Genomic DNA, 12,903 nt, shown 5'->3' with positions numbered 1-12,903 from the left:
TCCCCATCTTCACATGCTCTTCATCGCACCCCCCAGCCAGAATAGTGGCTACTACACCTACAACAGTATGACTTTGAGCTGGCATACCAACCGGGCAGTGGGAACCCAGCAGATTTCCTGTCCAGGCACCCAAGAGCAGCCACGCCGGGGGAGATACACGTGGCTGAGGAAACAGAGGAACACATCTGCCATGTCGTCCACACAAAGAACCATTGGCATCAAAGACATTGTAGAGGCCACGCAAGCCGACCCATGCTGTGACCTGGTTAAAGACACGATCATCTCTGGTGAATGGAGATCCTTCCTACGGAACATTCGCAATCGCATGGCCGAAGCCAAAGAGTTCCTCACTGGCATATTCGCAGTAAGGCAAGACCTGTCAAGCACAGAGAAAGGGCTCATTCTAAGAGGGACCCGAATAGTCATCCCTGCAAGCATGCAAAACAGAGTTGTAGCGTTAGCGCACGAAGGTCACCAGGGCATGGTAAGGACAAAGGCCCAGATCAGACATCGGGACTGGTTCCCACACATCGATAATAAAAGTGGAGCAGCTCATCACAACATGCCTCCCTTGTCAAATCATGGGTGCCCCGCCGAATCCCGAGCCCATACTATCGGCAGAGCGGGGGTCCTCCAGATGGGACGCCATCATCATAGACTTCTGCAAAATACAGGAGGGCACGTACCTGCTAGAGGCAATCGATGACCACTCCAGGTACCCAGAGGTTGAGATCGTATCCTCCACGGCAGCAGAGGTGGTCATCCCCGCGATGGAAAAAATGTTCGCCACTCATGGCCTTCCACGGCGGATTCGGAGTGACAATGGACCACCGTTCCAAGGAGAAGAATTCAAGAAGTATCTCACCGACCTTAACATCCACTACCATCACATAATGCCTAGATGGCCACAGGCCAACGGAGACCTCAACAAAGTATTGTGCCTATCCCGTGTCAACTCAAGCCCCTGGAGGGTGGATTTATACAGGTTCCTGAGGAATTACAGAGTAACACCCCACAGCACCACAGGAATACCACCTGCGGACATCATGTATGGAACTATAATTAACTCATCCATTCCACACCACCCGAGCAGGGGTACGGACATGTACGACAGGGCACAAACTGAACAAAGGACTGTGGCGAACGAACACATGAGCTCCAAGAGACAAGCCAAGAGGTCCAATCACTGAGTCGATGATCAGGCGATAATGGTGAGAAACCCATCCAAGTCAAAACTGGACACCCGGTACGACTCCGTCCCATGGACGATAACACAAAGGCAGGGAACCATGATAACGGCCACAAGGGGACAAAGACAGGTTGTTAGGAAAGATTTCGTAATTGTAGGTAATTTTCCTTCCATGTGGCAACCCCTAAACTTTTTGCTGTTGTTTTTCACCTTGTTCTTGACTTTGCCAGAGAAGTGCAGCCTTCTGCCGCACTCCTCTGGGCTTTCGCTCCTTTCTTACGGGGAAACTGACATGCCCTTAAGACAGTCAGTACCGGGGAACGCTGTTTCCCGTAGTTTCTTTTATCATGTTGCGGCTTTAGTGCAACATGACACAAGAGGGCACTGTAAGCTAAGTTACAGCTCTCTTGGGTCTCTAGCCTTCTACAGGCCCTAGATACTCGTTTAGGATTGTATTTGATCGGTGCAAGTCATTCAGGGACTGGAATGGTGGCAGCGATCGATTTGTGTATTTTGAGCTCCTTTTGGCGTTCTGAGCACGTTTTTCGCACTGAACCCAAAATGGTGGCCTGGCTCCCAAAATGGCCAGACCACGAGGCTCCTTTGTCCTGTCCACTGACCGTCTTGCTCCCTTCACCTTCCCCAGGTCGAGTGACCCGGGGCCTTCCTTATTTGGACATGTACTTTCCCGCGAAACGTGGTTGCTTTCGCGGGCTTCTACATGTCTTTTGTGTGCCTCCAGGGTGTGGGCTGGGATGTCTGGTCCCAATACACATCCTGGGTGCCAGAGAGTCTAGGGTAGTGTGAATGCCTGGGACCACCGTGGTCCGTGATTGGTCCACGTATGGTGTGTGTGTTGATGAGCGGATCTCCCATTGGCTCCCCTCCGTTTTGGCGCGAAGGGAACCGTGGATAAGAGGGGGCTGGAAACACCACTACCATGTCGATCTCCTGAGTTCTCACGAACGAAGGAATACAGGAGCCAAGTATCCTGCAACCAAGAGGCTGGACCGAGGAATCGCTGGTGACCCGCTGAAGGACTCCTCCTTTGCACTGCTGTCGTCCTGTGAAACCCTTTCCTCCTTTGATCGAACCAGAAGGCCTGTACTGGTGCTTCGACCTTTGGAATAGCAGGAACAGCTATTCCCGGCGACTTCATCAACTCCTGCCAAGTAAGCCTTCAGAAGTGTCTCTGGGCCATCCAGTTGACTGACCAGCTTACAAGGGAGTCCTGCTCTGTAACCGCCGCCAGGTTGTGTTGTATTTCGAGTCCTTGTCACTCTCCCACGCTTCGTACACTTGGCGTTCCCAAGTCTGAAGGGAGGAGTGTACATTTGGCTCGAATACAAACGGCCGCTCCGTTGTCCTGCTGCGGCAACAAACTGTGCTGGTTTCGTCGATTGGGACGTCTTTTTGCTCTACACGACTACGAGGCGTTCCCTGCTCTTCTGAACCTGCCAGCTGCTGAAACTAACGTGGAGAAGCCTGGGTCTGCTTGCTTCGGGGACCGGTGAGTAGTTTAGCTAGGATCTGGTCGCTCTCCTGCAGTAGCCCATTGCTTTTCCCCGCTGTGTAAAAACAGCACCCTTTTGTCCGTACTCGCGCTCTGCTTCTGCTCGCTGTGGAGGCTGCGCTTGAGTTGCGGAACCTGTTCTCCTTCTGCTGTGCACTAACCCGAACTGCCTGACTTCCTCCGAAGAGCTTCTCCTTTTGCCCGTTGGCACCGGCGTGGCAGGTACTTTGAGCACAAGGCTCCAATCTTCGCAGGGCTCGGACTTCCATCTAGTTAGGTGCCTCTGAAGGCGAACTGCGTCTAAAGCATTATCGCACTGCCTGTTTTCCTTCCCTTGCAGGTGGACTACACATTTCGTGCCTCTAATGCTTGCGACTGTCGTATTTGTATATATATTGTGTTGATATGGTATGTGTTGGTTTAATATTGTGATATTGTGATTTTCTCGCTACGGTCATTGTTTTAAAGGCCTTAAAATAAATGTGTATCTATTTTTGATATAACAACTGTTTGGAGTAGTTTGTAAGCGCTCTTGCTTTGTGTGCTCATTGCGGGCTTTCAGTCACCCTCACCCCTCTTGAGACCTAGTCTTGACCGCCGCGATCGCTACCTTGATTGGTCTGGCTTGTCCAGAGGTTACCCTGTTCCAAGTAATTAGGTTGGCCTTCTGAACTTCTGCGCCACCAGGACAGAGTTCAGAAATCCGTCTTAACACAGGTCACAAGAAAAGCATCATGGTTCAAGACCGTACCAAGAGACCTGTGGATGGACAGAGAGCAACAACCAGTGGAAGAGGAAGATCCTCAAATGGAAGAGGAGCGTTACCATCAGAAAAGTGAAGCGACCATGGGCGGCGGAGTGGAGGAGCTGCCGAGCGAACCAGAGGTGGCAGAGCCGAACAATGAAGGTGAGCAACCCAATAGGAGTCATGGGATAGCCCCCAGGGGTGGATGGTATGCTCTAAGAAATGCACCCAGACCCCCTGAAAGACTCAAAGACTATGAGTCGTAAAAGACCAGCCCGAGAGGCAACTGAACTCACTGTTTGAAGCATTTAAGAGATTATGTTTGTTAATGTTTTGTTGGAAAAAAGGAGGAATGTTGTATCCACCTTACGTCCCGCTACGCGGTGATGTAAGGCGTTACCAATAAAAGCCCCGCCCCCGGTCCGAGTGGGCAGTTCCGGGGCAGGACAGCAACACCAGCATGTCTGTGTCATCTCTGCTCCCGCTGGAGCTGCGCAGCGGGGCCTTGCCGCCCGAGGCCCTTTTCTCCTGTTTCCTCCCGACGCATCGGCCGGGAAACAGAACACAACAGGTGCTTGCAGGCAAACGAACCGCTCTGCTGCCAGTGTTTGTTTGCAATAGGAAACAAATGGATGCGGAAGCACAGGTCACCCGCTGCATGCATAGCTTCGCCCTCCGGACACCAGAAACGAAAAGGGCAGAGGTGGCTGTCAGCAACACAGCCCCTCCGGCCTCGCCGAGTGCAGTTCGGATGTCGCATTGAACAGGCGTGGCAAAAAAGGGGGCTCCCAGCAACTTGCGCACCCCCAGCCGTGGCAGGCACCCGTGAAGGGAATCAAGGAGGCGGATTAACTGTATCCAGCCCGACCCCCGCGGACACATCAGCCCCTCCGGCCCCACTGCAGCGTTCAGACCAACAAACAAAGCAAGCACGAAGGGAGACAGCTGTCAGCGAGGCTCTCCCTGGCGGATTACCAGCGCAAGCGGTCCCACGCAGGAAGTGGACCTCGACAGAGGCAGCCCCCGCCGGCTTGTAATCACTGTACAGCCACAGAGGCGAGCGGAAGGGTGGGCTTCTCCCCCAGCCCATCCGACACCGCTGAAAGCCTGCCAGCAGCGCAGGACAAACCGCGGAGGACGCTGCACGAACAAAAAGAATCGGGCAGCCCACGCTGGAGCAACAAGTACAAAGGCCCCATTTGGAAGCAGGTCAACGCAGAGCACCCTGGGAGGCGGGGGGCCCCGGGGGAGCAGGGGGTTGTAGAACCCGAGTGCTTTCTGAAATCATTTTGTTTTTTGACACGTAACTTTCTGCACTGACAAGCACACTTTAACTAAGTTAACAGAGCAAGGGCAAGGGAGTGGCTGTCTGTCAGCAAAACCAGTCGGTGCAGTGACACAGCCTGCTTAAAATCAGGGGGCCACTCTGCCAGCAAGCTCACAGGCCTTTTCGTGCCACTGGAGCCCACAGCATCTGCAGGACCTCACAGGGGAGGTTCACAGAGGGGCAAAAGCCAGAAGCAAGAGGTTGGGGGCCACGAAATACAGGGCACCAATAACAGCAAAACTCCGGGCTGTTTACAGACTGGCACGAGGTTCTAAAAACTCCAGGGCTGTGGTCCCCCGCAGACCAAGGTGTCACGGGGGCAAAAGAAGAAAATACCCGGAGGTTCTAAGAACTCCAGGGCTGTGGTACCTCACAGCTCACACAGGGCGGTATTAGAAGAATACTGCAGTGCGTTTTGGAAGCAGGAAGACACGCAGCAACATACAAAGAAACAAAAAATTTCCCGAACAGCCACAAGGATCTTGGATAGGGAAACAAACAGTGGCACAGGTGTTCTAGTATTACAGTCACACTGCAGGAAGCCAGCTACCTGTTACCCGTCCGCGGAGCACTACTCCTAGGATCGGAGTCACGTAATTCTGCACACAATTCAGTGTCAAAAGACCAGCGGCAAGGATCATTCAACAACCCTAATTTTCCCCAAGTGACAAGCAGACGGATACTAGCGCCACAGTACACAGGAAGAGTCTTTCAGCCACTGCACCTCCAAGGAACAAGGATGGCCAATGCACTCTCACTGAAGGAGATGCTGTGCCTGGAGTGGGCCAAGGTGGCCGAAGCCGTCCATGGCATGGACTGGGTGCAGGAAAAAATGGCTGAACTGGCATCAACCAGCTTCAACACAGATGCTGACAAGGCACATGAAGAAGACGACATCGGAAATGATCCAACAGAAAAGGAGGAGCCGGGAAGAAAGAAGCAGCGCCTTGACGTCTGCAGCATGCCAGCCTCATCAGACACCCACACCGGCAGCAAAAGAAAAGCCAAATCAGGTACTGTGAAAAATTATTTGGGGCCAATGTTAGAACAATTTTTGAAATGGCACAGAGAGGGAGGTGCTGGAAAAAAGAGGAAAAGGCACAGGGAGGTCTGAGTCTGGGAGCGAGGATGACCTGGGGCACCTTAAAGCGTGAGTTGGTCATAACAACAATGTTGAATCACCAGGCCTACTAATGACCAAATATGGGAGAAGTTTTAAAAAGACTATTGCAAGCACATAGTGCGCAAAATTAAGGAAAAGATTTGGGGAAAGCAATTGATTGTAATTTTTTGCACTCAACTAACCTATCGAACCCACCCCTGAGGATGCAGTACAGGTAGTGGAGGTCACAGCAGCGGTAACGGCACCAAACCCGCTCCCTCCAGGCCCAGCCCAAAAATAACTGAGGCCAAAAACACCCACTAGATTTAAAATGGGGGCCGCAACAATACAAGTAGACAAAAACTATTGCAAATGCTATAAAGCTACCAGATCAAGCAGCTAGAGAATTCTTGGGTCAGGGATTTCAAGAGGGTTTCCAGATCCTATTCAGGGGACAGGGAGCCTCACACCATCCCCACCAAACCCTAAAATCTTCACCCTCCTTTGACCCCAGAATCAGTGAAAAAAGTAGCAAAGAACTAAAATAGGGCAGGATAGAGGGATCCTTTCACCTGCTCTCTTTCACAGTTTCCATGCTCCCACCCCTCTCCGCCCCCTCGGGCCATGTGCCCAGAAAAGAACAGGGGGCGTTCAGGATGATCCACCACTTATCCTACCTGCTTGGGAGCTCTTTCAATGAGAGCATCCCTGCCACAAAAGCAGCTGTTTCCTACAGCTGTGTACAAGATGCAGTGGACTTAGTGAAACTGTCAGCCACGCCTCCATGGCAAAAGCAGACATTAAGTCAGCATTTAGGCTGCTGCCCGTACGTGAGAGCTCCTACCAGGGGCTGTGTTTCCACTTTGAGAACAAATTATATTTTGACAAATGCCTCCCCATGGGCTGCGCCACTGCGTGCGTCTACCTCGAACTGTTCAGTTTAATTCTACAATAGACACTCCAGCAAGCCATGCCCAGAGCAAGAATGGTGCATTAGCTGGACGACTTCTTGTGCACTGGCCCAGCAGGGTCACCATTAGGCAGATCATCCATCCAAAAATGTAGGGTAACCAGGCAGGCCCTAGGGGTCCCACTGGCGCCTGAGAATACGGTAGGGCCTACCACCCCCAAGTCCCCCCCTCACCCCCTTTTTCCCGGGAATTGAGATTGACTCTTCCAAGGGTGAATGTCGCTTACCTAAAGAAAAAAATAGGACCTTTTTTTTTTTAAAAGCAATAAAGTTGATGAGAGGCAGGGACAAGGCGACCCTGCGGGAAAGGCAATCGCTCGCTGGGAAGGTCATTTTTGCTACCCAAATCATGCCCCAGGGCCGGGTCTTCCACAGAAGCCAGAAACTGAAAATAAAGGGGGTAACCAAGCCACACCACCACATCAGATTGGGTAAAGAGTTAGGACAAAACCCAGCCGTACGGGAGTCATTACTTGACAATTTCAATGGCAAAGTGATATGGGGCGAGCCCATAAATGATGATGGGAAAAGGGCCCTGTTCACTGACACTGCAGGGAGCAAAGGCTTTGGGATATGCTTGGGTAACAAGTAGTGCGCCGGCCACTGGCCTCCCCGCTAGCACGAGTGGGGTTGGACCAGTAACATCACCCTGCTAGAGTTTTTTCCCCATATGGTTGCCCCCCCTAATTCTGGGGGGACCTGCTGGCCAATACAGAGCCGGTCACATGGTCAGACAACATGGCAGTTGTACACATGTTTATCAAAGGTGCTGCATCTTGCTCTCTGGTACTGAAAGTATTAAGAGAGAGTACGAAAGTTAGTCTGAAACACAACATTGTAATAATTGGACAGCGCATTGCAGGCAAAGACAACACAGCCGCTGACGCTCTGTCCCGTTTTTCAGTTCTCTACTTTAGGGGCACTAGACCCACAGGCAGAAGCAAAGAGGACAGCAGTTCCAGGGGAGTTTGGGACCATCCCGGGAACAAAACATGACAGACCCCTCAATCCCTCCAGACAATGCTCCCTCATGAGAACCCCTGCCAGCACCCGCCACCAGGGGAAAAGCAAGTAGGGGGGGTTCATATCAAATACAAAGGCCATGAATGGCTTTAAACCTGTTAAGGGAAAGAGAATTCAGTTATTAAAACCCAGGCTCAAAGAACCCACCCCCGAGGAGAAACAATGCAATAAGAGCACATAGGGGGTTTCAAACACAAGTGCATCATGAGCAGAGGAAAATGCCAATTTAAACACCAAAAGGGGTTACACAAAGGCAAAAACGCCTTTAAAAAAACTTTTTTCTTTTTAAATGAATAAAAAAATGGGTCCGCACTCAGTAGACGTCAATTGAGGTCAGTTCTCAAAAAGACCATAATTGCAATAGGATTGAACCCCCTCTGAATTGGGATCCCACTCCTGTAGGATAGGAGCAGCCCCCCCCCAGAGTATCTCATCATCCACCTCGGGGGCAATGACTTGCCTCAACTGGGCAGGAAGCTCCTCCTGGCCGAAATCTGTACCGCCCGCAGATCCCTGGCTCACATGCTAAGACTTCGTACAGAGGTGATGATGTCAGAAAACATCCCGCGCCAGCATTGGCATGGCGCAGAGTGCAATAAAGCCATGGAAATATCTAGGCGCAAACTGAATAAAGCAGTGGCCAATTTCGGCCTTTTGTCAGGCTGTCCATTGAAGGCATGGACGTCTTCACCAGGAACATCTTCTGGACCTTGGCTGCCAGGGGCTGTACATAAATCATAGCACCTATTTTGGGGGGACCTGGAGGATGCCGGTCAGCATCCCCTCAGGGTGGCGGCGGGGATCAGCCTCGAGCGGGCCCTAATTGGGAGTAGGGCCCCCGCTCACCGGATCCCTCTGTCCCCAAAATATATTATCGTTATCCTTTTTATGTGATGTTATGGTTGGTTTTTCTTTTACTCCATGGCTGGTACTAAAATAAAGCTTGTGGCCAAAGTTTTTGCACCTCACATCCTGGTTTCAGTCTCCTCATTCCTGTAACTGTCATAACTGTCATTTATGTCATGTCATACGTGTCATCCATGACACCTGTCACCCGCATGCCACTCCCCTGCACAAAAACACTTCCAGGCTTATACACCCGGACCCCCACCCCCCCCGGATGGGAGGCTTGGGCCGTAAGCTGGGAGGTTTGTGCAAGGTCCGGAGGGGCAGCACCTTTCAGGTGCTTCCCCACTTAGCATGCACATGGTGGGGGCGGCAGCTGGGTCCCTAGGACAAAGGGGACCCAGACTGCTGGTCGCCAGTGCAGGAAAGCGAGGTGAAGGGGGCAGGTGACAACAGGTAGTCCCTGCCCTCTGTCACCTCGCTTCAAGGGTCCCCCTTCCCATCCTGGCGGATGCGGAGCGGGGATCTTTGAAGTTCAAAGAGGGGCTGCCTTGCCCCCAGGCAGAATTTTTCCTTTATCTGGCGGGGGCAAGGTAGCCCCTCTAATTCTTTTGCCCCTTCATCTCGGTGACAGCAGCAGGACGGCTGCAAGAATAAAAAATACCTCCCTCCCATCCTGCAAATAGCTATAAAGAACCCCACTAGCGGGGGCCAAGTAGACTATAGAACATACACAAACACAAGGGGAGGCTAAAATGCCTCGCTTTAAAAATAAGAATAAAATTCAACCACAAGAAGGGCAATTAAACCTCAGTGGGCACCTAAAAACAAATGGGGTCAGGAGCAGAAGGTAAACCCTTTAGGCTCCAGAACACTCAATAGAGGGAAACGGAATAAGTAAAGCGCCTACTGGGGTTTCCTTTTCTCATTTAAAAAAAAAATGGATCACGAGCTGGAAGGATCCTTAGTAAGTCTCCAGGAACCCATTTCAGATAAAAATCAATAGAGATTAGAGCTCTAAGGGGTCCTAAAAAACAGAAAAGAAGTGAGGACCTTGAGCATAAACATGTACTAGTAAGCCTCAAGAACCTACCTCCATGTATGCATAGGGGGGTCTTACCGCAAGTGGATCAGGAGCAGGGTAAGTTCCTAGTAAGGCTCTGGAACCCACCTCCATTGCATTTAATACCCAAGTTAAGCGCAATGGGGGGCCCAAACACAAGTGGATCATGGGCAGGGTTAGTTCCCAGTAAAGCCCCTTGAACGCACCCCAGCGGCGAAAGAGTACAACACAAGCGCTGAGGGGGTCTCACAACACAAGTGGATCGGGAGCAGGGAAAAATCCTAGTAAGGCTTTTGAACCCACCACGGCTGAAAAATAAGGAACCTAAAGCGGAGAGGGGGTCTCATAGCACAAGTGGATCAGGAGCAGGGAAGACCCTAGAAGGCTCCTAGAACCCACCCCAGAAGAAATAACTATCCCACAAACAGAGTGTGGTGGCTCCATAAACTAAAGTGGACTATGTGAGTAGAAAATGAAAAATTAATCTCCAAGGATTACACCAAAAGGCTAAAACGCCTCCATCAGTGGAAAAATACAAAACACATGACCAAAAACTCAATGGCTCAAAGAACCCACCCCGAGGAGAAGCAAGTGAAAGGTTTCACAGAGGGGGGTTGTTTTTTCAGGAAAAAAAAGGATCAAGAGCCATAAAATCAGCAAAAATCACCCTGTAATTGAGGGCGCAAGTGCTAAACCTGGTCAGGTTGGACACTAATGAAAGGCACATAAGCGCAAACCTCCCCACCTCACATGGAAAAGACAAGAGAAAGCAGGGAGAACCTGCTCCAAAAGACAAGCATGTTATGTACATGTCACAGCTCATACGCTGTGGCCAACAAATGTCACAAGCTTTCATATGAATGGCGGCGGGGATCAGCCTCGAGCCGGCCCTAATTGGGATTAGGGCCCCCCGCTCACCTGTTCCCTCTGTCCCCAAAATATATTATTGTTATCCTTTTTATGTGATGTTATGGTTGGTTTTTCTTTTGCACCATGGCTGGTACTAAAATAAAGCTTGTGGCCAAAGTTTTTCCACCTCACATCCTGGTTTCAGTCTCCTCATTCCTGCAACTGTCATTACTGTCATGTCATACTTGTCATCCATGACACATGTCACCCGCATGCCACTCGCCCTCACAAAAACACTTCCAGGCTTATGAAATACTCCTTTCTGCTGCAGTGGGCGACATCCTTTTGCCGGAGGGGCTGAATACTTCCTGCCACTGGCCCGCCCCCTTTCTTGGTTCGCCCTTTGCAGGCTTTTCCAGCTTGGCGCGCTTCTCATTGTTCCTCCCCTTTACCCAGGGGCGGCGGGAGGAGAGGAGGACCCTGCCCGAGTTATCAGGGTGCCTCCTCCATTTTCGGGTTTTCTTCATCGTCACCTTCAAAAATGAAGACGCCCCAGTGAGCCACGGGGATGTTAACTCCTAGATCATGATTTAAATAAGAGTTCACTCCCCCGTGGCTTATGGTAGCGCTTCTTCACCTCCCTGCTGCGGAAGTAACAGTGGCCCCCTGCTGCTAATGAAACTTACCAGCAGGGCTCGCTGCATCGCAGCAGGGATTGGAATGAGAAAGACCGATGGCCCAGGGAAGTTCATTCAGGTTAATGAAGCAGGACCCCTTTGCTTCTTGCCCGCTCATTACCCCTATTAAGCGCTTAAATCAGTGAACTGATTAAGCACAACAATAAGCGGTTAATAGGGGTAATAAGTGGACAAAAACCGCAAAAAGCAATCAGCAGAAATTATACGCGACTTTGGGCCGCAAAGCTATCAAAACTAAACTTTTTGTTTAATGGTGTACTCTATACATCTAGCTGTACTGTGGCTGGGTGATAGTCGCTTCTCAGAACACGCCTTCATATAAGAGTATAATGTTGCCTGAAAGTATGTTTTCTATGTATCTCCTGTTCACCTTTGCTTTTTCACCAATGTTTTTGCAATAAAGAGGCCATATGTAACCATTGAATGAAGCCTACGTACAATTTCATGTAACAGCGCCTCGATGCCTCTGGGCTGCAAGTGCGCTATACAAATAAATAAATAAAAGAAATACCACCGCCTGGGACCACACAAGGGGCACCTTGAAGCCGACCTCTCAGTACAGCACACTGCACCGAGCCCCGCTGTTCACTGGCAGGTGTCCCCCTCCTGAGCCCTGCGCCGAGTACAATCCACAAAAGCATACTACCCCTTCACTGCCGATAGCCCGCTCCCTCCCCTTCCCTCAAGCAGTGCAATTCCTTAATGGTTCCGCACTTAAGAACATTGTAAATATGGCTAGAATTTCCCTCTACATGCCGTGATGATCCACCCTGCCGTTGTCAGCCCTGCCACAGTCCTTAATTAATATCGCCCTCTACCCATCAAGCACCTCAGCGCATTACGGCGCCCGTTGCCAAACAGCTGCCCATACAAGGATTGGCCTCTTTGCTGTGCGTGTCCTGTGCATTCCCTAATGCTGTACGGTGCCCCATTAGAAATTATACTTCGTCACTAACACGTTCATGCTGGGCGACCCTTCCAGCGACCTGAGAGCGTATCGCTACACTGGCTTTACAGTTCAAAGCCACAAGCATACATTAAATTCATTAAATTAAAGGCCCTCCCGTCAACCACTTCTCCCCAATGGCAGGGCGACCTCCGAAGCTGGGCATACGTCCTTCCCCACACACACACTAGACCGCATGCTTCATCTGGTGCACGTTTTGTTTAAAATTACACGCATGACTATAAATTCTCCCATGCAACCCACTCCAAATGAGGTAAGCGGAGGGAAGGTGGGTACTAACAGAGGCCACATGGGCCGACCCTCCAAGGAACAGGCCTGTTCCTTGTCCCCCCCCCCCCACGTACCTCCTACTCCTCTCACTGGTATTTCTTCCTTCTCAGCAGCTGGGAATGAGGCTGCTCTACCCCCCCTTACCTGCTTATACGCACCTAATAGGGCATGGGGCTGTCGAGGTTATGCTTTCGTTTTTGAGAAAGTCACGTGATTTCTCGGAACAGACTCGGCCTAGTTTTCAAAAACGAAAGCAGAACCTGGTCAGGCCCAGCCCAGCCACCACACACCCAGTTTAGACCATGTACAATGCCCCAGGCCCCGTGCCATACAAAGTACGA

At 51.0% G+C, this 12,903-nt stretch overlaps 1 protein-coding gene across 1 annotated transcript in view; it reads right to left on the bottom strand.

Moving 5' to 3' along the window:
* The window catches only part of LOC138563341 (uncharacterized), a 143,255-nt gene extending 130,554 nt beyond the window's left edge, over window positions 1–12,701 (bottom strand). The window contains exon 1 of the mRNA XM_069642827.1: window positions 12,637–12,701. The gene's annotated coding sequence lies outside the window, so the exon portion shown is untranslated. The remainder of the gene's footprint in view (window positions 1–12,636) is intronic.
* Window positions 12,702–12,903: the final 202 nt, after the last annotated feature.

Source organism: Ambystoma mexicanum, unplaced genomic scaffold (assembly GCF_040938575.1).
Source record: "Ambystoma mexicanum isolate Mex_15411 unplaced genomic scaffold, UKY_AmexF1_1 Mex_scaf91, whole genome shotgun sequence".
Classification (NCBI taxonomy): Eukaryota; Metazoa; Chordata; class Amphibia; order Caudata; family Ambystomatidae; genus Ambystoma; species Ambystoma mexicanum.
Note: the sequence above shows the minus strand (reverse complement) of the source record. Positions and strands in the feature narration are given on the sequence as shown.